This window comes from Petaurus breviceps, unplaced genomic scaffold, assembly GCF_028583685.1.
Source record: "Petaurus breviceps papuanus isolate PSGF00001 unplaced genomic scaffold, PetGlider_PUasm1.0 91041, whole genome shotgun sequence".
In the NCBI taxonomy this organism is placed as follows: domain Eukaryota; kingdom Metazoa; phylum Chordata; class Mammalia; order Diprotodontia; family Petauridae; genus Petaurus; species Petaurus breviceps.
Window position 1 is genome coordinate 13,571,820 of NW_027187400.1, and position 5,753 is coordinate 13,577,572.

The following is a 5,753-nucleotide window of genomic DNA, read 5'->3' on the forward strand; positions in this document are numbered from 1 at the left end:
TTGATAATACCTCACAGGGTAGGTCATAAAACCATTTGGGGCAGTTGGAAAGGATCTTTGAAGTCATTCATTTAGCCCAACTCTCTCCTTTTGCAGATGAGGAAACTGAGAGCCATAGAGTTTGAAAGTCTTACCTAAGGTTGATGGGGAGCATGGTACAGATTCCACCTTAAACACTTACTATGTGATCCTAAGCAAGTCCCTTAACCAATCTGTGCCTCCATTTCTTTGCCTGTAAAATGGGAGGAAGGAAGCCTCAAATCTATGATCCTATGATCAGAAAAGTGGCAGCTGGGCAGAGAGCAGGACTTTGAGTTAGCAAGACCTGAGTTCAAATGCTGCCTCAGACACTCTCTACCTGGGTGACCCTGGGCAAGTCATTTAAGCCTCATTTTCCTCACCTATAGAATGAAGATGAGTCCCTACTTCCAGGGCTGTTGTGAGGACAGCAATGAGTTAATGAGTTAACATACATAAAGCACTTTACAAAACTTAAAGTGCTATATAAATGCTGGCCATCATCATCATCATTAAAGAGGATTTGAACCCAGGGCCTCTCCACTCTACAAATCCTTTTTCCACTGTGCTGCATTGCTTCTTGTAAGGATCAACTGAGCTAATGTAGGTAAAGTGCTTTGCAAAACACTATCTAAACTTCAGTTTGGCTATTGTTATTTATATTAGCTCAATTCCCTTCAATTTCAGGCAAATTGGATTTAGGATATCTGGACATCGGTTATTGGTTATTGTATGATCCTAGACAAGTCACTTAACCTCTCTGCCTCATCTATAAAATTGGGGGGGGGGAGAAACCTAATGATTCCCCTGTGTTTTTCCTCTCCCACAACTACCCTGATAACTCGATTCTCAACTGATTACAGCAGTCAGGCGTGAATATACAGCTAACACGTAAGTGAATTTGTTTTGCTTGCTTCTTTTAAAAAGAAAGTGCCCCCAAAGTGTTCACTGGATTAATTTCTGCTACTGGCTAGATGGCAGTTTATCATTTCACAGGAACGTTCTTGGGCCATAAAAGTGATCAGAGACAGAAGACTAAAGGTTTGAACTGAGAGATGATCAAACCTTGATGGTGAATCAGGAGCGGTTTTGGTTTCCCCTGGTTTTCACTAAAGTTGATGGTGTCTGTGATTCCATAGTCCCCACGCAGATAATCATTGATCCAAAGACTTTCATCTATTCCCCTCTTGTGAATTCCAAAAGTTATGTTTTTTGCTGGGCCATGCTCGTTTCCTTACTTATTTTTAGGCAGAGATGTTGCATTGAAAGAGAACAATATCACAGGCTCTAGAATTGTACTACTAGGACGGACCTTTGCATCTCGACGTTCGTGGCATCAGCTGGAAGGACAATGTCAGAGCTGGAAAAGATCTTAGAACATGGATGGATAGAGTGTGCTGGAACCAGCTCCGATTGGCTACTGAAAATCAACTGTCCAATTTTGAGTGTGAACACTTATGTCTCAGATATTAATGAGCAAATCCTACAAATGGGAAAGGGAGAGCTTGATTTTTTTTTGGTCGATTGCCTATTCTAAGAAAGTGGTAGAGACAAAAGTATCATGGGTAAATTCCACCCCCATCCCCCAAAGCCAGTTAACAAACATTTACCAGCTCACCCTGCTAACATTAAATGTTAGAGTTGGGAAAGAACCTTAGAACATAGAATGTCAGACTAGAAAAAGGTCTTTAGGTTATGTATTGTCAAAGGTGGGAGGGATTTTAGAACATAGAATGTTTAAATTAGAAGGAACCTTTGAGATCATCTCCTCCAAATTCTTTCATATTAGAAATAAAAAAATTATTGATCTGAATATAGGTCATACCACTAAGATGAGGTCTTTTTTTTTTTTTTTTTTTGCTTTTTGGAGGGCAATTGGAGTTAAGCGACTTGCCCAAGGTCACACGGCTAGTATTTGTGTTAAGTGTCTGAGGCCGGATTTGAACTCGGGTCCTCCTGACTCCAGGGCCTGTACTCTACTCAGTGTGCCACCTAGCTGCCCCAAGATCTCTTTTTAAAGGAGAAAAATACATGTTATTTGTCAAAAAATCACCTTGATTTTAGACCATGTTCACTGTTGATACAAACCAAGGTATATTGGTACCCTCTCTAAAGGGATATTCCTTTCTGACTGAGTCCCTAGAGGGTTTTTAACACAGCTACAAAGAACAACATGTTTATGGTGAACTGGAAAGGGGACTGGATTTGGAATCAGAGGCGCTGAGTTGTGTGACCTTGGCCAAGGCGTTTCCTCTTTCTGGGACTCAGTTTCCCTCACTGTAAAATGAAAGTGGCTCTATCTGATAGTCCCTAAGGTCTAGATGAGGGTCTAAGGGGCTTGGTGGGAGGAGCAGAGAGGACTGGAACATTTATTAAGAACCCACTGTGTCCCAAGCACTGCGCTATGCACTGCACAAATATCTCACTTCATCTCCATAATCCTAGGAAGTGGGAGCTATTACTATCCCCATTTTATAGATGTGGAAACTGGGACTGAGAGAGATTCGGTGTCTTGCTGAGGGTCACTCAGCTACTGTCTGAGGATAGATTTGAATTCAGGTCTTCCTGACTCCAAGTCCAGTATCCTATACATTGGGCCATCAAACGGCCATGGCTCAGAATCCCATGATCTCCCCAGTGAGTGAAGAAAACTGAACTATATGCAATCAGGTGAAAAACAGTGATGTCTAAATTAACCAGAAAAGAAAGCACCTAATTTGCTTAGAGCTGGATGGCCCTGTAATTTTTGCAGGTCTTTGCCCCTCCCCGCCAAAAGCTTCTTCTGTGATGCCTAGCTTATTTCCAAAGACACTCTTAGCCAATGATATAGCCTCTTCTCTGAAATTCCATGGCAGAGATGGGAATTAATGGGAGTTTTGGAGCAGGGGACAAGCAAGGAAGAATTATTTGATTGGGAACATCCAATTTAGAGGCGTAACTACAGGGTTTTAGCAGATACCAGCCATATGACCCTGGGCAAATCACTTCATTTCTGAGCCTCAGCTCAATGATCTATAAAATGAGGATAACAGTCCTTGAGTCTCATATCCCTTATGTTTGTCGTGGGGACAGTGTTGTGTCAATGTAGGGCACTCAAAAAATGGGGATTATTATTGTTAACTAGACCCTCAAAATCCTATGTTATGGGGGTATGCAGATTTTAAGAGCATGGGAAGATATGTCCCCATCTCTTACAACACAGGAATTTCTTTGGAAAACATTTGTATTGAGGTTTTTGTCATATTAGGCACCATTTTGTTGGAAGATAGGAAAGTGTACCTAGTGAATTAGGGGAAATGTTGCCTCCCCCACCCCCTTTATCTCAATGTGTATGAAGCTGCTGAAATAGAATCTTCATATTCTGGGCTATCTGTCTGCAGCATCTGGAAACCCTGTGAGATGGCAGACAAGCAAACAGCAGGGCCGACTGGGCCAGGTCGGATTTCCCCAGCAGAGAAGTGAATGACCCATTCCTGGCCTCATGGTGCTGCTCCTCTTGGGCTTTGAACTAGAAGAGAATCAAAGCACGCTGGGTGAATTTGGGGTCAGCAGCCTGGTTTCAGATGTGCCCCCATTCCCTCTGAGGGCAACCATGCCAGCTCCCGCCCATGTTCAAAGGGAAAGCTCCAGACCAGGAAGAATACAAAGGGGACTGGGTGTTATTGGCCAAGTCCCCGGAAGCTTTGGATTGGGGAGGGTGGGGTGGGACAAGGAATGTGCCGAAATTACCCACCATCTGCTCACGAGAATTTTTTGGATGCTAAGTGATGAGTCACTTCTGTGCCCTGCTGTTCCTTCTGCTGCTGGTACTCGGCTGTTTCCTGTTACACTTCATCCAAGTGTGCATGGGGATGACAGGCCACCGAGTCATGTGCTGCTGTCTTCTATCTTACCTGATGTGTGGTCTTCACTGACGCATCCCTGGAAGGCCACTTCCCCTTTCCTCAGCTGTCCAGTGGGAGGATGGGAAGACCCTGGGAAGCGCAGGCTGCCATGCTGGCTCGCCAAAGGCTTCACATCCATCCTGTACTGTGGGCCTGGCAGGTCCACATGCAGCTGGGTGACCTGGTCACGTCCTCCAGGCACCTCCATTTAGTCAGCAGGGGAGACTGGTCTCACTTGTACTGCTGACTTCACGGCCTACTTGTGAAGATGGAAGGAAAATGTGGGTAAAATATCCTGTAAACTCTGAGATGCTCCCTGCTCTCCGTGGCTCTCATCCTCCTGTCCTCTATATACAAAGGTGAAGCTCCTGGGCACCACCATCTGCAAAGCATGTTATTTTCCCAGTCCTTGTGTTATCATTGCAGACCATCCACACCTTCTTGCCCACTTCTCAAGTGGCCAACAGCATGGTGAGGGGAAAGTGTACTGCAGGCCAGAAAGAACACTGGACTGGGAGGCCATAGGGAGCAAGGCCTCTCTACCTCCCAGGAAAGAACTGGAAACCCCCATGGAGGGTAAATGGCACAAAGGGCACCCTCAGATGAGAGGAAGAGCTCATCCCAGTCTCCCCTGGGGTAGTTTTCTAGTCTAAATACTTGTACTAAGTACCAAACTCTATTGTTTCTACCCAGCTGAAAGATGCTTGCTTTGGCACCTGAGTTTGAATTCTGGCTCTGATACAGCTCTGTAACCTTGTGCAAGGCTCTTCCCTTCTCTGCAAAATGGGAATGGCCTTCCCCTACCTCAAGCTCAAAAAGATGCTGTGAAGAAGGCTGCTTTGTAAACCAGAGAGTGTTATAGACACTAGTCCATCTAGCAGCAGCAACACATAGCCAAGTTTCCTGGTCTGCCTGATACAAGCAAGTGCATCATAAATGCTTGGTGACTCACTGTGGGTCTGACCTTGTTACCACTGAGCTCTGGGAAGGTGATGAAGTCAATGGGCCAAGGACAGGGGTCATCTATTCTATACGACTAGTAAAATCCTACCTGCCATGTCTGGTATGGCAGACCCTGGCTGACCCTGGATCGAGAACCACAAGGGACCTTTAAACCTGGAGTTTAGCTAATCCAGCCCCCCTCATTTTATGGGAGAAGGGCAAAGTGACTTCACTAAGATCACAAAGCTAATAAACAGAAGAGCAGAATCTCAAACCAGTCCTCTGACTTCACAGTCAGTGTGAACACTTAGAACGATGGGGGAAGACAAAGCAGAAACTTTCTAATAATCCCCCAAAGCCTTTTCCATCTGCTTGAAAAGCACATCCTAGAGCTCAGAGTGGGAAGGGGGGAGTACAGGGGGGTCCTCTCAAGAGACCAGCATTCAGCACATTCAGCAAACAAGGGACTGACACCAAACTGGGGCCAGCCAGAGCCAAACCCAACTGGGAGCAGCCAGGGTCACAGGAGCCCCTGGTGCCTGACAGTGTGTGGCACATCGCCTTAGGCTAACTCATAACATGTTCTCCATTCCCTCCAGTTGGCGCAGGAAATTTGATTGTGAGTAACATCACCTTTTATTTAAATTTTTAAAAAAAGTTTATTGAAATGGTTCCAATATAACTTCACAGACACATCTCCAGCATGCCTGGGGAAGGGCTCTCTGAGTTCCATCTCTCCCACCTCTTTCATCAGCCCAGGATGATGCTGCCAAGTGGCCTTGGTGACAGATGACAGCCTGGTGCTGTGGAAGAGTCTCCATTTTCCCTCAAGTTTTCGGAGATTTTTTGCCTGGAGGAAACACCACGTCCCAGGTGGGTGGGACTTTGTTCTTACCACTGAGTAGATAT